The following is a 24,144-nucleotide window of genomic DNA, read 5'->3' as shown; positions in this document are numbered from 1 at the left end:
TCATTTGGGCCCTTAGAAATTATTAATAAGTAATCATATGACTTGTTGCAGTATATTCTTTTTATCAGTTCCATAGAACTATACAATAGAATTTTTGCAATGGTAGAAATGTTCTATAATCTCTTCTGCCTAAATGGTAAACATTAGCCATGTGTGCTAATGAGCACTTGGAATGTGGCTAGTGTGACTGAGGAACTGAGTTTTTAATTTTACTTAAATTAATTTAAATGAAAATTGCCACATCAGGCTAGTGGCTACCATATTGAGTTGCACAGTGCTGGAGTAATATATTATTTTCACATGATCTTTTAATCAACATTAAAAATAAATGACCCATTTCCTTTAATCCTAAAACAGATATTTGAATTGTTAATATCATTTTCCTTATTTACATACTTGTAATCATGTCATATACACTTACTAATTTATTTTCACCTAACATTTCTTTATATTTCTAGAACTGCACTTTCCAATAACATGGCCACTAGCCCTATGTATTTCAGTATAAAAAATGTTAAATAAAATTTAAAATTCAGTTCCTCAGTTGCCCAAGCCACGTTTCATGTCCTCAGCAGCTACATGTGGCTAATAGATACCATATTGGACAGTGCAAATTATAGAACTTTTCATCAACACAGAAAGTTCTATTGGACAATTGTTCTAGAGCCTTCAAAAATAATTATTTAAAGACAACATGATATTTTACAGTGATGTTCTATAATTAGACTCTAAACATATTTTTCTGTATCTATGACTTATAATTAGCACAGTATTTATTTGCTGAATTCCTATGAGGGAGCTATCTGAACATTCTTGTGACTCTTAAAATATACTCCTGGTATTACCTTTTAAAAGAGTTTGGTATCACTTTTATCTTGCCAGAATTAGATTTCTTTTTAAAGAATTTAGTTCCTTTAATACAATGAAAAAAGTACAATGAAAAAAAAAGTCATTTTACTTGTAATTTTAGAATAAGGGCAGATATTTTCACTTGCATTTATTCATATATTCATTTATTCATTTCCCTTGTAAATATTCATATTTATCTTCATATTCTTAATCTGTCATATTTCTTCTCACTTATATCTTAGGATCCTGATGTCTAAATTAGCAAATTCTGCAATAATATAAAATTGTCAAAGTTATTATTTTCTTTGTAAATTTTGATCTAAAGATTTCCTACAATCTCCTGTGATCCTTTTAATTACAGTATTTCAGTCAAGCAATTTTTTTTAGATATTCAAGTACATCTTTACATCTTGGTGAGCGCATTAATGCATCAAATATGAGATGTAAAGGTATATTCTATGCTTTTTTAAAAAAAATTCCTATGGTTGTATAAAGTATGGATGAAATTTTTTTGGTCTAGTGAAGACTACTATTTAATACTATTGAGTAAATCCTTTAAGTGGTCTCTCCTATAGGAAAGAATATTTTATCATATGTTCAGTTGTTATATGTAGTAGATGGGACTAATTTTGGATTCCTAATAATGCTGCAGTGATTCATGTTTTACAAAATGGAAAAAAGGCTTAATCTTCAGAATTCCCCTTAAGAGGAAAGTGTATGAGTAGAAGTAGGGCATGGATATGGACAGTCCTGCTAAATTTAGTTTTGGAAACTAGTTAAAAAGGAGCTGATTTCACATCTGTATTGGCACTGGCAGGAATCAGGGAGGCATGCAAGCAGCAGCAAGAAACATGAGAGTACATCAGTCAGGCACAGATATCTCATCCTGTAAGTCACAGGATGGAAGGCATTCCCTTACCTTGCACTGACCAGGAAGTCAGGGTCAAGAAAAGTTTATATTTAAATCGCCAAGGAGCAGAGAGTCTCTTGTAGTATCTAGACCACTTATCTACTCCTGCATCACTCCACTGTTTTAGACGTTGTTGCTTTAAAAGGTTTCTGATGCATAGTAAGGGTGAGACTTACCCTTATTGTAGAATCACTATAAAATAAATCACTTAGGGGGGCGCCTGGGTGGCACAGTCAGTTAAGCTTCCAACTTGATTTCAGCCCAGGTCATGATCTCAGAGTCCCGAGATCCAGGCCTGTGTGGAGCTCAATGGGGAGTCTGCTGAAAATCATCTATCCCTCTCCCTCTCCTTCTGCTTCTCCCGCTTGCGCTCTCTAAATAAGTCAATAAATCTTAAAAAAAAAAAATTAAAATAAACTGGTAGGAATTTTGAAAGTTAAAAGTAAACCCAGAAATCTATAAATTACTTATAGACAATTTGCCAATATTCTCATGATTCAGAAAGTTTCTCTCCATTTACTTGGTCTTAAAGTATTTTCAAGTATGTTAATGGTTTCTTTCTAAAGGTCTAACATTTTTCTCAAATTTATTGCTAGGTATTATATTTTGATTTGTTATAATTCTGAGTTGGGTCTTTTCCCATTATTTTCATTATTACCTACGTTAATACATTGTATTCTGTACTTTATTAAATTTTTATTTTTTCATAAATGGTTTTAAAGCTGAGTGCTAATAGATTTTCCTAATCAATCATGTCATCTAAAAATGAAATATTTTGGTTTTATTTCCTCTTCTTCTTCTTTAGGTTCTACCCATTGACAGTGTTACATAAAAATGGAGTTAGTGGTTATTACTGAATAAAATAATAAAAACTGTGATTGTTTCATTCTTGAATTTACTACTATAGCAATATAAAATCATCCCCACCTATGCTACTACTCTGTTAAGTGATACTGTTTACCTTGCTGGCTAAATGAAGTTTCCTATTGCTTGAAGCTCAACTTATCATCCATAACTTACCACAAAGCAGTACATCTGAGCAAGAAGAACCAAGAAAAGGTCCCTAATCTCATTCTGATCAAAACTGAATTATGTTGACTATACAAAGTTATCTTAATACTGACAATGTTTGGGGCACCTGGGTGGTGGCTCAGTGGATTAAGCCTCTGCCTTCAGCCTCAGGTCATGATCTCAGGGTCCTGGGATAGAGACCCGCATCAGGCTCTCTTTTCAGCAGGGAGCCTGCTTCCCCTTCTCTCTCTGCCTGCCTCTCTGCTTATTTGTGATCTCTCTCTCTGTGTCAAATAAATAAATAAAATCTTTTAAAAAAATACTGACAATGTTCATGAAAATCACACTAGAAATACTTTTATTCCATAAAATTTCTACAATTACATGGGTACTTAAGTGCTATATACTCCTCCTATCTAAAATTATTCTTGAATATTAAACTAGGCATTTAAGAGATACCAAAAGCACCAGCGTTTCTTTCTAGGATGAACTATGTCAGGGAAATTCAAAAGTCATAGTTCATGAGAGAAATTTCTTCCTATAGAATTTCTTCTTTATAGAATCTCTTCTTAATAGAGAATTTTCTTCTTTATTTCCACTAATAAATGTGGAAGGGGTGGCAGTATAAAAATTTATCTTGTAAACCCTAATGATAGAATTGATTCAGAGAGCCATCAGCAAGAGATGAAACAGTGAAAGGAGAGGTTGATGGAAACCTCTCAATGGAGAGACTGGACTGTCGCCAGACCAATTTCAGCATCACTAAGAGCATGACAAGTAGACAGTATCTGTCTACCCTCCCTACTCACCAAAATAAAAGCTGAAACTCAAGCTAAGTATTTTGAGCTAACTTCTAATTTTCAGGCAATTTAGAGGTTAGAGAAATAAGTTAACTGGGGAAAAGGACAGAAAAATCTAGAATGAAAATATTACATGGAAGAGCTACTCAATTTCTTTAATAAGGCATGAACAAGAAGAAAGAAAGAGGAAGAGAAGAAGGAGAGAAGGAAAGAGGTGAGGGAGGTAAAGGATGTAGGGAGGTAAATAGACAGAGGAGAAGAAAAGACATTTTAATTACAGAAGAGTCCTAACAACCAAATGCTATATGGATCTTGGGTGCAATCTGCATGAACAACCCAGATGGTACATGATGTTTTTGAGTCAAAGGTAGGGGAAACTGAATAGGGAGATAATATCAGGTGAGAAACAATTATTGTTATTTTGTTTGATGTCAAGAAAGGTGTTCTATTTACATAAGAAAACTGTCTTTTTTTTTTTTTTTCAAGAAAAAAAAGAAATGCACACTGAAGAATGTAGGAGTAAAAAGAGTTGAAATATGGGGTCTGCTTTAAAATAGTTAAGAAAAAAAAAGAAAAAAATTGTTAAGGAAAGAGGAGGAAGTGGATGAAACAAATGTGGACAAATTTGGCTAATTGTTAAATTTGGGCCACAGACAGAGGGCATTTATTACACCAGTCTCTCCTGTGTATGTTTGAAATTTTTTACAGTAAGTTTTTAAAATCTAGGCCCTGGGAACATCATCTAATGAGCCAAATATATTCTAGTCAAAGTAAAAATGGAACTGTTATTTACTACCATACTGCATACCAAACATAACAATCTATACAAAGCAAGAATGCAAAAGATATGACAGACTGTTCTGTGACTGGCAAGAGATACCCCCACATTTTAAAAGATTCATTTTAAAATTATTTTTCGCTTTTGTTTTTCTGCAAAACCTCCACCTGTGTCATCCAAACCTTCCACCTTTCTTTTGCACCTCAAATTACCTACTAGTCCCCTCCTCTACTTCCTCTCAGCCAGAATTCTCCAAAACTAGCCCATACCTGTTCTATTCATTTTCTAGGTCCTTATCCACCCTTAAACCAACTGTAGTCAGCCTAATGCCTTCACTAAATCATCAAATGGTCTTTTTTTTTCTTCTTCTTTTTTAATTATTTCTTTTCAGTATAACAGTATTCATTGTTTTTGCACCACACCCAGTGCTCCATGCAATAAGTGCCCTCCTTAATACCCACCACCTGGCTCAAATGGTCTTCAACTGTAAAATGCAATGAATGCTCTCTAGACTTTGCCTTATTAGGCCTACAAACTACTTTGAACACTAGTTGTGTGATGTTGGGAAAGTCACTCAGCCTCTCTGAATCCGTTTCCTCATCAGCAAAAGAGAGATCATAGCATATTTCTGACATAACTATTGAGGGATTTAATAAAATAACATGTAAAGAAAAAAGAATCCACTGTTATACACAAAAGGCATTCAACCAAGATTAAGTTCTAACTCACTGAATTTGTTTTCCTGGGTTCCCTACAACCAGGAAGGATTTGCCTTGGCTAATACTAGCATTTTGGTCTCTAGAAAGGGTAATTGCCCAGGCAATTCATTCAGTCATTAAAAAAAAAAAAAATTCTGTCATTTGTAATTTTTGAAATAATTATAGTAGATGGTATTACAACAGCACTGTATGGTGACAGAGGGTAGCTACACTTGAGTTGAGCATAGCATAGTATAAACTTGTTGAATCACTATATTGGACACTTGAAACTAATGTAACATTGCACATGAACTAACTAAAAAAAACAATTTAAATTAAATTTGTAGGGCACAGTGAATCAATGCAAGGTAAATTATTTTATTTTGATATCTTCCTATCTCCTTTAAACCTCAATAAATTCATGCTGCTGCTTTCTTATATTTAATGGTACATATTAGTTGGGTCTACATTTTCAAAAACTGTTCCAATATTCAAAGGACCCCTTTGGGGATAGGCCCTTCTCCGAATTAGACCAACTGGTCTCAGCTAAGTAAAAGGAGGTAGTGTGTTGCAGCCTCCCTGTGCAAAGTAGAAAAGCACAATATTTTACATTTAGTAAGCAGGTACTCAGGTAGTCAAGTGAATGACAGATAAAAGTTTAACATCCATAGGGGTATTTGGACTTATATGCTTTTCTTAAAAATTTAAATGAGTTTCTAATGCATAAAGTTTGTGGCAGAAATACATTTAAGCCTGAAAGACTTCCATGAGCCACCATCTCCATCAAAGAGCAGCAGTCGTCAGGTATTCTTCCCCTCATAAAAAGAATTCTACAGCCTAAGATGGGATTGTCTACGTGTCATTTTAATAGCAATTAGATTATTTTTGCTGGTTCTTCACTTCATTTCTACAGTGTTAATGATTGCCTAATGATGCATAAAAATTTTTTCCACACAACACCAAAGCAAATCCTCCAAAGAAAATTTTTTGTTAATTTTATTTTCTTAAAAACTCTAGTCTGCTTCCATATGATTGCTTTCATATTTCTTCCAAATAACTCATAAATTTAAATGTTATTCTTGTCCAAAAAATGTTTGCATTCAATACCTTCATAACATTTTAACATTTAAAATGCAATAGCTCACAATACAGGTGTTCCTAAATCTTCTATTAGGCTTAAAAAGGTATCAATTTTAATTCTTTGATTTTTATATGAAAAATTATTCTCACTATAGTAGCATCTAGTAGTTCCATAAACATACTAAATAAGTTCTCATGGTTAGTAGATATATATACATATAACATTTTACACCCAACATTCACCTGACTCAAACCAGTCAGGGCATAGATCTCTACAACCCTAAAAATGTTGTGCTTCAATGAACAGCTCTCAACTAGTCCTCTTCTCTTTAGCAGCAGTGAATGGTGTTTGAGCGAGTCAGTGAGATTACTCAGTAAAGCAGGCGTGTGTGTGTATTTGTGTACACATAAGTAATACTTGCTTTTTCTCTTAAAATGCTTCAGTATTTCTTTTAACGAATTAGTAAAATTAATCTGAGAATTCATGATGCTATAAAACTAGGGAAGCCTTAACAATGTGGCAAATGGTAGAGTTCGTAATGATTAATATAGCTATTTAAAACTGGTTTATAAAAAGTAAGTCAATGGCATAAAAAATAATTTGGTATCTACTGAAAATGTTTATTAAGAAAAAAATAAATCATGGCATAAAAAATTAATTCGGTATCTACTGAAAATGTTTATTAGGAAAAAACTGAATCACTTAACAAGGAAATCTAGTTTGAAATTAGGCTGATTGGGGCACCTGGGTGGCTCAGTCTGTTAAGTGTCTGGCTTTGGCTCAGGTCATGATCCAATAGTCCTGGGAAAGAGCCCCACGTCGGGCTCCCTGCTCAGTGGGGAGTCTGCTTCTCCGTCTCTCCCTCTGTTCTCTCTCTCTCTCTCTCAAATAAATAAAATCTTTTAAAAAATGAAATTAGGCAGACTAAAGAAATTCTACATTCCCTTTGTGAACTTTTGGAACAGTACATAATTTATATGAGAATATATGAGAAGCCCTAAAATAGTATATGTAAAAATCAATAATGTATTTTACTTGAAGGAATCATGTGAAATATTTTATAGAAGTACAAAATTCTTTATATATTTGGACATTAAAAAACTTAAAGTCTTAGCTCTTTATTCCAATTTAGTGCAATAATTTAGGATGAATATATACATATGTGTACATATAGAGGCAAAACACACACATACATATATATATATATATATATATATATATATATATACACACACACAAAACATATATAATGAGGAGACTGAGATGTTAAGATGGCTTCATAATTTTAAAAGGTTCTATAGCTAAGATCCCTCTATTCATTAGTAGCAGAACAGGAACTAGGTTTTAGATTTTCTGCTCCATGTCTAAGTATTCTTTCCACAGTTCCTAGAGCCTAAACAGAGCGGTGGCATAATTCTTTTAGGCTACCATGTCACTATTACTAGCAAGTGCTAGATAGCTAGTAAGTTTTCAATAGACACCTACTGATTGATCCTATTCAAACTCATTGTGGTCAAGGGAAACCACACTGTATTCAAAGAATTTTCTCTCAGTGTCTTACAATGAAAGAAACATTTTCATTACAAATGAAAATAACTAGGTTATGAAATACTTTAGATTTAATTCAAACATTCAATCCGAAAACAATTCATTAGAGTACTTGCTTGCACTTATTATGATAAATAAGTTGAATTAATCCATTTATATTTATAAATATATAAATTTCCATTTTACATATGTAGACTTGAAAATGTCATGGTAAATCTTACCCTAAAATTGTTTTTCCACAAGAATTACTTAGCAAAAATTATTTAACTCTTACAAACATTTTTCTAGGATATCTAAGATACAGTAAAAAATCTACATAAAAATATTTTTTATGAATTTAAAAAATAGTTTCATGAATTATATATGGATGTAGTAATGTAATATAGGACTATTTTATGGCAGAAAATTTGTTTTCTAACATAAGCAAAGTAATTTGTTTTCTAATACAACAAAGTAGTGCTACTTGTTTGAGTGTATGTACAAATGTTACAAATACATTGTAGACCTATTATAGGAAGAAATCCTTTGTTTAGATTTCTGCAGGAAAAAAAAATACTTAATATCAACATAGTCACTTCCTTCCCAAACTTACTCTAATCTGGTTTGGACTTATCTCCCATGGGGTAAATAAGATCTCTGCTACTTCCTTTCTTAGACAGAAGGATCAGTTCCATGATGCTTGGGATGGACCTAGTCTTGGGTTAAATGCTGAGATAACCTTGGCCCTGGAGATGGCCCTCTCTGGAGACCTTTGGGTGACTGTTGTATTGCTGCTAAAGAGAGCCCGAAACTTGGGTGAGAATTTACTGAGATTTTGTTTAGCAGTAAAAAAAGATAACAGCTCTTTGTAGTGCAATACCTATATATTTGCAGCAACATTTTGAAATTACTACAGTTGGCCCAACTTCATAACTTAGGTAAGACATTTTGACATGAAGAAATTATTTCATTATTGTTATTGTCATTGTTAGGTGCAACAACATAGAGGGTCTTAACCACTTCCTATGGGCCAGACACTATTCTAGACATTTTATACACATCAAATAATTATTTAATAAGATATATACTTTTATTATCCCCATTTTATGGAAAAGGAAACTGAAGATCAGAGGAGTTATACAACTTTAAACTGCAAAACTTGTAAGTGTCAGAGTTATTACTCAAACCAGCCAGTCTAATTAGAGGGCAATTCCTTAGCCACTGAACTCTGAAATTTTTCATGTAAAACTGCTTTAATAATTTTATTAAATGATCTGTATAGTGTATAATATATATGAGACAATGTGAAGTTTATTCTACATATATTCACATTTCTTCATACTCATTTTCCACAAGAGTTTCTTGTTTTAAATAAGCCACAGAAAAACCAAGACTATTTCAGTCTCTACTGACTCCCAAATAATTTTCATCCAATTTTTCTGTCAAAATGAATAAATTCATTTCATGAAGAAAGTAAGCTGTTTAAATGATTAGCATCTAGAGATCAATTCTCAAGGTATCCTTAAAAAAGGACTGTTTTGTTTTTATAATGTCACAAGCCACTAAACTTTATTATAATTATTTGTTTAATGTCTATCTTCCCTGAGAGACTATAAACAAGAGAGTCATATCAGTCTTATTCATGACTACACCTGCAAGGTCTAGTGCCATGCCTGACATAAAGCAGGTTGTCAGTAAGAATTTATAGAATGAATGAATTGGATTTGCTCTTTTATCTCTTGTTTATTTAGTAAAGATTCCATCAAAAATACTAGCATATTGCTAGTGACATATGTTTCATAGAGTATTTTATATACTTATTATCTGACTATGTTAATTTTAAGGTGCCACAAATTTCCTCCAAATATTCCTTATGGATTATAATAATAATAATCCTTATGGATTGTTATATAATGATTAATATTAATATTAATGATTCTTATATCAGCAAGAATTCCTTCTTCATACATTTCTGTCATAGATTCTTAAAAGAATAGATTCTAGAAGGCATTCCATTTTATTTTCCACAGTTAAAAGGTTCTTCCTTATATAATGAACTGAATATGTTCTTTTCCTTCCAACAAATGTAAACACTAACTTTTATTAAAACTTTCCTTTCCAATTAAATACCTTCATTAATCATCACCTCTTTTGTCAGTAGTAGCCCCAAAATTCCAAACAGAAGCCATTATATAATGCACCCAATCAGATACTGCATTGTTATATTTAAAAATTACATAATTAAAAACTGATAATGTCTGGTAGACCTTTGTTTGCTTAGAAACAAGGGTTATTTTTCATTCATTTCAGTAAAAGAAATGTTGTGTATCATCTTCCAACTGTGATGCTTAAATATCTACATCTTTAAAATACCCTTGTGTGGCTAATGCCCAATTGTCCAGCTGACATCACAGACCAATCAAAGCAAATTGCACAGAAGCAAAAAGAGTTGTAAAAAAAAATGGAATGTCATGGGCATTGCAAGGCATATTACCCAGCAAGGAACATTTCCCTCAAGACTCTCCTGGGTGGTATGGAAAGGACAACTTTTGTCCAGCATTGATAAGCAGACCTGCCTAGGTATTTGAGCTAAGAACTTCAAATCAGAATACTAAGAATACAAATCAAATAAAAAAACTAAATTTAGACATCAGTGTAGAGATGAAATTCAACATGATAATTTTAAGTTAAAAGTTAATAATGGACTTAACTTTGATTTTGCTATTTGAAAAAGACATTTTTAAAATATTTTAAATAGCTTACATATTTTAGTAGTAAGTTAGGGAAAGACCATTGCTTTTGCAAAACTAAGTTTTTCAAATTTTAGTTGCATACTAGATTGTATGCTCTGGTTCAATTTGTTTATACTATCAGATGATTAGAAAACAGCTAGTCTTCAATGAGAGCTTTTAAAAATGTTGACAGATTGAACACATAAAACAACTAATTTTATAATTCCTCAAACATCACTAGGGTCTTTCCCTTAGATGAGATTCTGTGTGTCCCACAGAGCAAGTGTTCACATTTCGGCCTCCAAATGTTCTCCCATTTTATTTCCAAAAATTTAGTAAATGTGTGTGTTAGAATATATAAGAGAAATATAAATTTTACATTTTCTTTCAAAAAGGGATAAAAGTTGATTAAGGAAAACATACTGCCATTAAGAAATGTCTACATGTAACAACTCAATGACGTAAAAGGAGTGATAAATAAATCCCTGTACTAGCTTGATAACAGAATGGAACAGTTGCTAAGAAAGGAGAGCAGTTATTTTGTGGTTGACAACTTTTAATTAGCTTAAATTCAGCTGAAGAAATCAGGGTCCCTCATTCATTGCATTCAATCCTGAAATGTGAAAGCATCCTGTAAAAATCATAGCTCATAGCAACTTCTGCTTTTCCAAAGTACTGGTTCCAGTTGCAATTTTACATTTGTCTGTATAATTTTTTCTACACTGTAATTACTATCTACAGTGGAAGTTCAAGAGCAGTTAGGAAGTATCTCTGTTTTTAACAGTGCCATTTTATCCTCAGCACCTAGCTGAATGAATGACACATAACAGACAATCTATAAAAACTGGAATTACAAGGTAGATGGATTGAAGGACAGATGTTGCCATCTAGAGTACTTAGTTCACTGTCAATATTTGAATGCTTACATAATGACAGATGCTGTGCTAGGTGTTTGCCACATGTGCAATTCCTGATATGGTTATTACTTAATCTCTAGAAAATAGTTAAAAACATGGTCACATTCAGGTACCATCATTTTGACATCTCTAATTGAGCAGAAAAATTACTCAAACTATGTCAATCTCAAAGATTATAAGTTTGACAAGGATCACAGTATTAATATCTGAGCTTTATCACCCATTATCCAGTTATCACAAAGCTACTATGTCCATGAGGATACTAAAATAAGCTCTGATAAATAGCAATTTTTTATTTCAACCTTTGTAAGCTACTACTTCCACTCCTGTCCAAAGTGAACACTATTAATCACAAATCTGACAGGACACAGATGTCCAAATAAAGGGATATAAAGGAAGCAAACACAAAGAGAATAAAAATATTAGGTTTAAGGTCACTTGAAGTATCTAACTTATTTTCTCAATGCAAACCTGCGTAAGGCAGGTGAGAAAGGTCTGATTTTATCACTGAAATTTGACACTGTGCTATATTATGAATAGATATTCCACTTCATTTTAGCTATATAAACATCTAATCCTGTCCATTTAATATTTTCCAGAGATATAGTAGCAATGATACAGTTTTAAAGACCTAATGTTAAAGTGGATTTCATTACATGATGTGTTTTTTCTCCCCCTGCTCCCCCCAATCATTTTACAGTGGAAGTAAAAAAAACAAAACAGAGATCAACAGCCTATTCTACTGCAAAACTTATGACATTTACTTTAGTAAGAAGCATCTAATTCAGTTTGGTATAAATTTGTTTTTGAAAAATGTTAAGCTTCACTCAAATAATATTTATAATATGCTATTTGTTAAAGACAACTACAGAACTACAAAAAAGCTGAATCTGTTAAACTATATGAATTATATAACTGATTTTTCATACTTTTAATTTTTCTTATCAACATTAAGCATATAAAACATCTATAAAACCATTCTTTGCATTTATTTTATTACAAATGTAAGTCACAGACATATAAATTCAAATATTTGTCCTAGATTTTTAAAGTTCTAAAATTTTAATTCAAATAATAAGTTGGTATGTTTTATACACACACATACACACACATATTATAATTTAAATGAAAACTCTTACCATTGATTTTCTTTTGATAGTTAATCACTCCATTAGTTTTTTCTTGATAGGGCCTTCCTATGTCAAGCAGACAGTAGCCAAATCACAAAAGGACATTTGGATGCTCACGTCTTCTGATGGGAGTTTTCGGCCAATTGCCAGTTGAGAATTTAAACTGAAACTAAATTACCCAAACTTTATTAAGTTGTTTCCATACCCACCAACTGAAAATGAGCAATGATTCTATGATTCTGGAATATAAAGTGAGTGACTTTGATTTATTTCCTTTCAAGTAGTCATAACATTATGTTTAAGAAGAAATGCTAGGACATAAGAAAGAAAAAACCCTTTAAAATTCTAATTTCTTCAGAGAACAGTTTTAAGTGAACTTCAGTTTTTTTTTTTTTAACAAAGTTCCCCCAATTATTTTGTAATCCAAATTAACACACAATAAAGATGGCATGTATTCAATGATATATCTATAAATTATAGAGTCTCAAATTTATATTCTGTCAAACACTGACTCTACCTTAAAACTAATTATAATATTTGGAAACATTTTAATAGTATCATGTACATTCATAAAATATTTACTAAATCATCAACTACTTGTAGGAGTACATACCACAAGAAGTTAAAGGTTATATTGAAAAGATATGCCCTGCCTGCAAATATCATTCTTTGTACTGAGAAGACAAAAATCTATGGATACAAAAAAAAAAAATCTATGGATACAAACTTCTAATTATAGTATCAAAACAACTCAGCTCCTTTTCTGCACCAAATTTAGTCTCTTTTTCTCTCAATTATTATAGCTAATCTTTGTATACAGCCTGTTAATTATATATGACTTTTGACCACTAAACTTTATGATTATTAAGTTTTATAGTTTATTTGAATGCTTCTCAAATATTAGGCATATTAAATTGTCCCTATACGTTGTTAAGATATGCTGCAGAGCTCCAATCAACTCTGCCAGCTACAGAAGTTGACCCATTTTAGTAATTTTTTATCTTTGACAAGTTAGGTATTTGGAAAATATACAACAGAATAAAGCTAAAAAGAAAACCTGAAAGGAATGGAAAACGTCCTTATCTTCCTGAATTATCACATTTACCATTGATCAGAAATTGTTACTGAATGTCAGTAGTCTAAAATTAAGTGCACATAACTAGATAATTATGTAATACTCAGATTAGAATGCCAAACTTAACATGTACCCCTAATTCCCATATATTCCATGTGCCCACCCTATCTCTCATACACATACAAGAGCACATGTGTATGAGCATGTGCACATCTATCCAACCTACCCCCTGACAGTCTTTCCACTACCAATAACCTGATACTAAATAGTATATAAGAGAGTATATAAGGTGAATGATCAATTTATGGTTAAATCAAGATAAACTGACTTCAGAACAAAGAAAGAGCTTAACAAAACTGCTACGTCTTTGAGTTATTCACACTACCCCAATTTGATATCCTAGAAAAGGCTCATTTTATCCAGTAATTTTAATCCAAAATTCTCAGTGGTAATAACATTTATAAACTATACAGTGACTAACAGAATTCTTTCCTGGCTACTAAGAGATACAAGGAAAAGATTAAATTCCTTTCTCAGCAAGTTTATCATCTACAACTTAACATGCAGGGGTACGGAGGAGAAAAACAGTTCACAAAGACATATAAATGGTTAGATTTCCATGAAAGAAACAAGCACACTGGGGCAGCTTAAATTGTTTGAATAGGTTTGTGATATGTGGGGCTGATCTGAGAAGACTTTATAACAAGAACCTTTTTAAAGCAGAAAATATACAACCACTTTATTCTTATTTAGCCCGATGAAACCCACAAAGCAAAAACTAATTCAGAATACAACTATAGACATAGTCATGTCCTTACTCTGGAAGAAGGTCAAAGATCTATTATTTAGTCAAATGAAATTACAGAATACTGGGTATATTTTTTTAAAAAATGGGTCTTCAGTACAAGTGAAACAATTCTCAATTTGCTTATGTCACTCACCCTAATAATTCCAATCATCATGGAAGTAATTTAATTTTTAATACAAGATACATAATCCTGAAGAGTACTATCAGATTAACAAAATCATGAAACAAAAAAGCACACAATGATTTCCTCGGTGTGAGTAACATTATCGATAATGCACCTAACATAAAAAAACAAGTTTCATATTCTAGCAATGATGAGCAGCAAGGGACCTGTCAATGTGTTTAAGTGTTTGTATACATCTTAAATATATCCTACTAATCTATTTAGAAGAGTTTTAAATTTTAACACTACCTCTAATTTCATAAACAAAGAAACAGTTCCAGGAATATGACATTATTTGTGCAAAGTCACACAGGTAGTCAGGAGCAAAATTAAGATCTCTCAAGAACAAATACCTTTTTTTTTTTTTTTTTACTATAATCAGGGAAAGAAATAGTAGCAACTCAGAAAGAGATATAATTTCGTTAGAAAGATTTCAACTTTTTAACCTCCAAACTAAATCTCAAACATCCAAATCATCAGCCCCAGCAAATGCAAAGCACCAATTCATAAAGTTAGGGAAGTAAAGCTGTATGACTAAATTAAACCCTTTTATAAGCTTTAAGGCATAGATTCAGTTTTATACCAAACTTACAGACTAAGAACACAGGTTTGAGGAATATATACAATTATATCAAATCTTTTTATAGAAAAGACTATTTCCTAGAATTTGCCATGACATCACTTCTATTTTTCTTTCACTGGCACTCCTATTTTATTCAGTTTTTCATAGGACTGTCTAGCAATTCAAGCACCTACACAGATAACATTAGAAATAAAAAGTCTTATTTTGACTGCTTCAGGTGATATAATGAATCCCAATGGTGTTAAAATGGTCAGGAAGAGAGGTTCAGAATATTTGTAAATGGGAAATATAAAAAGAAATAGTCAAAAGGCTGCTTTGATTTCGTTGTACGAATAAAATTTGGCTACTAACTCTCATGAGATTTCATTGTCTCTCAAGTCATAAGTCATGTTTCTAGTGAAACAACATGCTTTTAGTTGAACTGGTCTCAAAAGTCAGAGGACTCATTAGGCAACACCTAAAATCATTCACCATTCACAAAACTCTTTTGAACAGGCAATGATGCTAAATTAATTCTACCCTACCACTACCAAAACAATCACAAGTCTGTATTTAGGAACAAAACTCAATAATAAAGCTCATTTATTACCTTTGGAAGTGAGAATCCTTGCTTTGTTACCCTGAACTCACCTTAAATTTCATACATCATTCTTAAACATAAGAAAATTTTAAATCACATCTTTGATTTATTGGGAGATAGCTCCTTATATGCTTTTTTGTTTTTTCCCCTCCCATACTATCGAAACTTAATGGCACTAGATGTATATTTATTAAGTGCATGATATCCTCAGGATCTGATCTGTAAATGGATTAACTAAAAGCTATGGATGATTATAAAACTTCATAACAGTAAATACATGATTTACTAGAGCACCCAGGCAGGATTGTTTCAGATTACTGAAGTGTGCTGCAATGGGGTGCATCACTGATGTGGCCTAGTAAATACAAAATGGCCTTGAGAACTCTATGGGGTTTTTAACTTATCTACATGGTTTCCAGGTTAACATTCACCTTTTCACTAAAGAAACAGCACTCATTACATTAGTATGCGAACTCTGAAGATATCAGCAAAATATTCCAATATGATTAATCTTACTGGCTGAAAAAAAAATGTTTCCCACGTTTTATTAAAAAAATTTCTTGCTTCTGAATTTGTATTTGTCTTCAAAAAATTCCACCTCATGTCATTCATATGACCAACCAAATTAATCAACAATACCTTGTCATATACCATTTATTTCTGATTAAAAAGATATTAAAAGCTACCATATTTTAGGGACACTGACTCATTAATCATTATAGTATCATACTAAAACAAGCAAGTATCATTTCCAAAGTAAGTGGGTCACTTATTTTAAAACATAAGGAAAGGGACCCAGCATTTGTTAAAGTATCTCCAACACTAGATTTAAAATCCATTATTTTTAAATCCTCACAACCCTGAGAGATTGGTATAACATACCCATTTTAGAGCTATGAACTTGTCTAAGATTCTGGTGCTATTAAATGATCCAATTAAGATCCCCATCATTGTTTGTCTAGCTCCAAAATCTAAGCCTAACCTTCTTATAATAACGGGAACACGTGCCAAGTACCATGCTTTTTGGGAAAAAAAGTGGTGGGGGCTGGGTATAAGGGAGCAGTCTCATTAAACAGAGGGGAGGCACCAAGTGAAATAAAAGTAAACATCATGAAGTCCAAGTACTTCCCTCACTGAAGTGCTCTTCAAGGCTATTAAGAACCTTCTTTCTCTTACTCAATTCACAAATAACCCTTCTCTTCATTCTAGTAGCCATATGAATTAATATCCAGCTTTGAAAAATAGAAACACCATTTAACAAAACCCAAAAGAATAGTTACTGAAAACTGCTTATTGTTAAAGACAAATGGCCCTATGACATACCTCAGTAGCCCCTGAAGACACTGTGTTAACAAATATCCCTCAACAATCCAGAGTCATTAAGATATGTTAGTCTTTCTAAGATATTTTATAGTAAGAATGGTTCAGATGAAATGTTTTCACAATCAAAGAAGTATCTATCATCTAGAAAATATACTAATTGAGTATCTAATTATAACAAATTTATTTTATCTAGAAACCTTCAAGAAGTATACATGCTATCATTTTATATTTTCACAACAGGATACAGCAGTTGTGAAATCAAGCATTACTAATTTAGAGGAAAAAACAGCATTAAAAATCCCAAAAGGTACAAAGTTCTTAATTTCAGCAAAACTATGGGCCCTGCATTAACACAAAAACTGCCATAAACTATACTACTTTCAAAGTTAAAAATATTTCAAAATAGTCTTTTACAGCCTTTACTTCTTCAAAAATGCAGGTGAAATATTTGTTGTTCTAATATACTTTCCTTCTCTCTTCCCTTATATCTGATACCGTAACACTTAAGACTTCTCATTTTAACTTGAAGAAAGATGCTGTCACATCTAGTATGACAAGTGGAACAAATTTACATTGAAGATTTTCACAGGGTCTTTAGGAGTTTTGATGTTCTCAATATCTGCATACAGGTCGAATCTTTAAGAAATGTTACAGCTTCTGTGCTCAGACACAGTTTCCCTAGCATCTTAAACAAGGTCTCACACAATCATTAGCACTGCAGTAGGTCATTTAACAGGTGTGACCCTCTGCACTGTCACAATTCTAAAGCATCGCAGTTATTTATTTGCTCCGTTACCTTGATTCGGGGCTGGGGGAGCCAAAAGAGACCCAGTTCCACACAAAGAACTAACATGGCACTCCATGAAACAAGTAAAGTGTAGTTGAAAGGGAAACAAATAACAGAAAGTCAGGCCTGGTCAAACAGAGAAACTAAAGCTGGCGACTGAGAAGCATAACCCATTTTGGCCTAGATTTGTTTATAATGACAATGTGACCCAGATACTAAATATTTGGCTAATATTTAGAAATCTGAAAACTCAGAGAAATGAAATATATGGTCAGCTGGTTACACATTTTAGTAAAAAAAAATACTTTAATCAAATTGATAGGTGCTTAAAAATATTAATTAGCATTTTCTACACAAAGATTTTTAAAACGTTAAAAACACATATTTTTGTTTTGTAAGGATAACACTACCTATCACAGAGATCATGGTATAAAAATCCTTTGAAGAGCAGAAGGAGAATATACATTTTTTCAAAGTAAAGCTTATTTAAGAAACTGTTTATCTAAACTAAGTTTGTTCTGTTTGTGGCCCATACCGTTTATTCTACAGAACTGTCTCTTAAGTGACAAGAAAATTTTTGAGAAAAAAAGTCCTCAGTAGCTATAAAAGTTTTGCTAATGAGGGTGCTGGAACAGAGGACAGCACACACTCACCACAGACCCACCTCATTCTACCCAGTATTGGTGGGGCTTCACGGGGGTGCTTCTAAAGTTCCAGATAACACATACTTCTTAAAGTACCTGTCATGGACCATGCTGAGGGCTTATCCAGCCTTCCCTTGCTTTCCCCTTCCTAATGATCTATGATTTGATTCAGTATCCAAGTCTCTCTACTAGTTCAACGCACCTCAGGGAAAGCTGACTGACCCTGAGCTAGGAGCCTACACCACAATGAGTTTAACCCATTATTATGGTAAGCCCATTCCCCCTTCCCAGTGATTACTTTAGGTATTTCTCAATTAGACAAATTTAGGTCAATGAGAAGCAAGCAGGGGTGAAGGTAAAAGGTAACTGCTTAGGGGAACGGAAAAAAAAGCTACATTGCCCTTGAAAGTGAATTTATCTTCTCTCTGTGGATCTGAAAGAAGAAACACATAATCCTGACTGCAACTGGTAGCCATTCTATAACCACAGCATTGGGAGAAAGGCAATACTGTGTAGACAGAGTAGAACAGAAAGACTAACTGGTCCCTGAAGAAATCAAGGAGCCACTGGCTTAACTAACAACGTATGTCTTACTTAAGGTGTTTTCTTACATGAGGCAATTAATATTTTTATTTAAGCCAAAATTAGATCAATTTGGAAACTAACTTTTAGAAAAAAAAAAACACCAAGTTCTAAATTATTTCAGGAAATTATAAAATCTATTTTTACCTTTCCTGGCTTTTAAACAAAAGTGCTCTATGTGACTTTTGTGTATTTTCTTAATTGCCTACAATGATCATGTATCATATATGTTATTGGGAGGGTGGTATTTAAAACATCAGAGTGTGCCAAACAATTGGGCCTCTTTTTGATCATTAATATAAAAGTCAAATATGCTTTTATGGATCCATCATCTACTTAGATTGCTATAGTCTGATTTCTGATGTCACATGTCTCTTATTTTTGCTGTAATTTACTCTTAACTGATTAAGAGAGAACCACTAGACTTTCCTCTAGTTCATTGGCTTCCTATACCCTATATACGCCCATCCCAGTTATCCATATTCAGATAGTTGAACCTGTTAGAAGTATGTTCTGAGCATATAAAATTATTCTGGGGACAGTGAATTTCTCTTTGAACTTAGTTTAAACTAAAAATACCACCTAGATAATTAGTTTTGTCCTTTTTATAAAAAGTATCTTCTCTTCTCTTTCTTTTCTTCCCTTTCTTTTCCTTCCTTATATTTGACATTTACTTTGCCTAGGAATAATTTGATCTTTTACCTATATAAAGAAGACCTCCATAAAGCAGAGAATTTAAAACAGAGACCTGTGGACCAAATATATTCCACAGGCATATTTTGCACAGTAGAGCTAAAGTATTTTTAAAACATCTGAATTAGTAACCAACTAATTTGCATAAAGATATGTATTTTAGGATCTTGCTGAAAAACTGAAAAACTTGGCAACAATCAGTGTGAACACTTACATGGCCACAATCAAGCAGAATAGAATACTAGCTGTTCCCTGCCCCACTGATATGAGCATAGCCTTTCTAGAAATCCAGTCTCCACAGATTTCCCTAAATGGCCTAATTCTTCATAGTCAAAAGTGCTTATAGGTATTTGACTACACTACTCCTGATACAACAGCTAATAACAGACAGAAGAATACAAAAGAAACTGTTAGTTAAGAAAATAAAGCAGCTCTTAAGGCATTCAGGGAAATATGTTTCTAAAACTTTGTCTTCTCGAACCTTCTAATTTAACTAGGAGTCTGTTTCTAAAACAAAATGATCCAGCAATAACTTTTATTCATAATAAAGAAAAAGTGTTTTTTTTTTTAAAGATTTATTTATTTATTTATTTGACAGACAGAGATCACAAGTAGGCAGAGAGGCAGGCGGAGAGGGAGGAGGAGAGGGAGGAGGAAGCAGGCTCCCCGCTGAGCAGAGAGCCCAATGCGGGACTCGATTCCAGGACCCCGGGATCATGACCTGAGCTAAAGGCAGAGGCTTTAACCCACTGAGCCACCCAGGCACCCCAGAAAAAGTCTTTCTTTTTTTTTTTTTTAAAGATTTTTATTTATTTATTTGACAGACAGAGATTACAAGTAGGCAGAGAAGCAGTCAGAGAGAGGAGGAAGCAGGCTCCCTGCTGAGCAGAAAGCCTGATGTGGGGCTCTATCCCAGGACCCTGGGATCATGACCCGAGCCGAAAGCAGAGGCTTTAACCCACTGAGCCACCCAGGCGCCACCAGAAAAAGTGTTTCTTAATAGAATGTTACTTGAAAGAGAATGGTTTAAATTCTTCATCTGAGTTTCAACCAGTCAACAAAGAATAGAAGAATCCTAAATATTAGTTAACTTTCAAATCTGATGCAGACTAACAAGTGCTATAAACAAAATAATAAGCTTTATATGTGCACACATACCCTGTATATACAAAATTACTTATATGCTTTGCCATATAAATTAAGACGCCAAATTCTCTTTTGAAACTAAGCTCTCCCTATAGTATTTAATGGAATTAAAGAAACAATAGGAATTAGCTCAACTCACAAACTATTTAAGGAATAATGCTTTCTAAATTATATAATATAATCACTTCCTTACATCAAGCACAAGTTATTGAAAGGACTTTAGAGATAATCTTGCACTCAAACTCTACAAATGAAACAATAATAATACTGCTTTTGTATCTCTGTAAAATCCTTAGGTTTTATCTATCTCAAAAATTTTATATCTATCACCTTCTCTCCAACTCAACAGCTATATCCATCATCTCCAACCTCATGTGCAGAAATAGCTTATAACAAGAGGCTTATACATTCACTGCAGTCAGATTCATGTTTTCTGAATGAAAATTTAATCATGTTACGCCTCTGCTTAAGACCCTTTCAAGGCTTCTCAGTAGCCTCTAGGATAAAGGCTAAAATCCTGAAAAAGATCACATCATCTCTTTCCTGCATTCTTTTCCATCTTTATTCCTCCTTCTTCTCAATGCTCAGCTAACAGTGGAATCCTTTCAGTTCTTTTGCTTTTGCAGACACTATTTCTGCTACCTGCAATGCTCTTTGACTCATGCTGATTCTTCGCATTTCAGCCAAAAAGTTATTTCTCTTGTCCTTGCCTGACTTGACCATCAACACTGCCCTCATTCCAGGCAGTTCAGTTTGCCCTTGATGTACTCTCACATCACCCTATAGTCTCTCTCTTAATGTTCATGTACTTGTAATTATTTGTTTAGTTTCAGACTTTTCCAACGCTTTTGGTTTTGTGAGCACAAAGATCTTTATTGTTTTATTTACTGTCTCACAATATAATTTAACATAATATCAGACATGCAAAAACAGCTTTTAATAAATATTTGTTGGATATTGAATCTCCTGAAATCGAAGTTAATTGATAGCTTGTTGAAAAGGCAGCATAGTACAGTTGACAGTACACTTACCCAGGAATATTGAAGATCTGTCCACGATCTACTACTTATTATGCGACTTTAAGTCTCAAACACTCCAATTCTTTACCTTAATAACACTATCCAACACCTGTTCTGTCTTCCTTATGTAGGTTTTGGGAGGGAAAAAAATAAGTACTCTATTTTCTCAACTCCAAAATGTGTATTCTTTTCACTTTAACTTTTTTCAGACCAGGAGGAGCCCTAGAGTAGATATCAGAAGAACCCTGCCAGTCATTACACTGTCTATCCAAGTATGAACCAAGAGTATACCTTTTATCTGTCACCTCAGTTATCTGCATTGATAGAACCATATACAGTTGAGTTTTAACATAATGTTAAATTCTTCTGGATGATATTTAACTTCTAGTAATAGATAATATAACTAGTTTTTTTTAAAAAAAAAAAAGCTACCAGTTTAAATAGGAAATGGAAACAAAGCCAAAGTAATTGCTAGATGTACCTCAGAACTATGCTATCAATCCTAAAGATTTTAGGGGTCAAGAGTAGCATGTGGCTACACTGCTCGTGGCTAAAAGTAATTTAGAATAATCCCTAGATACGATGCTCCTCCATCCCCCAACAAAAGTATTTCAGTTTTCCAAAAACAGAGGAAAAAGTTATTAAGTTAAAAGATGTGCCTTATGATTGTTGATTTCTTTGAATTAAGCAAATACGTAATATGCATGAACATATTCTACAAATTAAGTGTTAACACAAATAGGTAGTTTTAAAGGTGCCCATTGTGTGTTGCGTACAGAAGATAATGCTTTACATAAAACTTAAAAGCTTCTCCCAAAAATCACTTATAAAGTCAGTGCTTAAAATTAAGATGAAGCAAGATTTAAATGTTACTAATTTCTTAGAGGAAATGAAACATTCCCCCTTTTAGTAGGCAGACTTGACAAAACTGACTCCATTTCTTTTGTCTTATTCTCACTTTCAGTGCTTCCCACACAATCCATAACACTGTCATATGTTCAATTCTTTCAAATATTCTCCTTGGAATTCTATTCTAATATCTAATCATTACTACTATCCAAAACGTCTTCCTTTGTTTATCTCCATTCTTTCAATTGCCTCTTATATTTAATATGATATTTAATTTGTGTCTTTGTAGATATTTTTTTAAAGTCAAATCAATACCCTCTTCAATCTGGTCTTTAAGAGCAAAACAGGACACTGGCTTTTAAACTTATTTTTATACAAGCAGTACTGGTTTTCTAGGACTTGCTTACCTGGTGACCAAAACTATGTACTGACAATATGACAGGTTCGTGGCACTGGTGACTACTGAGATGGGGACAAACAATAGCTGACTCAAACAGAATCAAACTTTTGACAATTAATACCAAGAACAATTCTTTGCTTTCTTGAGCAAAGAAAGTATAGTATCCTTATGCCCTTCTTATAAATGACCACTGGAAAATTATATATCTCTTCAGACTTCTTTCTCTGATTCAGTTTGTTAATCCCTATGTGAAAGACTTATTATACATTAGGTCATAAACAAATTCTGGAAAATGTCCTAAAAAGACTGCTTATGGAAAGTCGCAAGACTTTCCTGAAAAATGGAAGGCAGAATAGAATGTAGAACTACGGCAAATAAGGACAGCCAATTTGTTTACATTTTTCTACCAAACAGCAGTTCCTTATGCTAAAAACAGCCCATATAGACAGCTTATAAAGAATTTTGCATTAAATAGATACTTAGAAGACCTATAAATTATATGATCATTATGAATTTTATTCAGAGTACAGCTATCAATATGCCTTGATAGGACTGGTAAGACTTTAGATAAATTATTACTTGTCATTAAAAACATAATTTTAAGTACTATCATCACAAATATATATGTATATTAATCAAACATGAAAACATGGAAAAAGGGTGGGAGAGGAGTAACTGAATTTCCATCTCTATGCAGCGTACTTCCAAACAAATCATCTCATTTAACTGCTGAATTATCATGTGATGTTAACATTACCATGTATATCTGAGAAAATAGTGAGTTCTAGTATAAGTCAGCTTATAATCCTATATGCCTGACCATACCAGTTTGTGAAATGTGGAATGGCAAACAGCTAAATTCAGAAAAAAAATTATGTGATAGAGTGTGAGTTTCCAAAGTTGGCTACAACAATATATCCCATCCCATTTGCTCTTTTATAGCGTGATTTCGTCCACAAAGAAATAAAACCTATTGCCCCTCTCCTTGATCTGGGCTGGTCTTGTGACCTGTTTTGACCAACAGAATGGACAGAAGTAATTCTGGGTAACTCCAGAATC

At 33.0% G+C, this 24,144-nt stretch overlaps 1 protein-coding gene across 6 annotated transcripts in view; it reads right to left on the bottom strand.

Annotated features, from left to right (window-relative positions):
* The window catches only part of LOC111155546 (zinc finger E-box binding homeobox 1), a 183,104-nt gene that overhangs the window by 125,517 nt on the left and 33,443 nt on the right, over positions 1–24,144 (bottom strand). Inside the window, exon 1 of one of the 6 annotated variants that reach the window (XM_022515761.1) lies at positions 12,443–12,731. The exons of the other annotated variants lie outside the window; for them this stretch is intronic. The gene's annotated coding sequence lies outside the window, so the exon portion shown is untranslated. Of the gene's footprint in view, positions 1–12,442; positions 12,732–24,144 lie in introns of those variants that run through there. 6 annotated transcript variants of the gene reach the window in all.

Source organism: Enhydra lutris, unplaced genomic scaffold (genome assembly GCF_002288905.1).
Source record: "Enhydra lutris kenyoni isolate GAN:26980312 unplaced genomic scaffold, ASM228890v2 scaffoldscaffold42, whole genome shotgun sequence".
Taxonomy (NCBI): Eukaryota; Metazoa; Chordata; class Mammalia; order Carnivora; family Mustelidae; genus Enhydra; species Enhydra lutris.
Note: the sequence above shows the minus strand (reverse complement) of the source record. Positions and strands in the feature narration are given on the sequence as shown.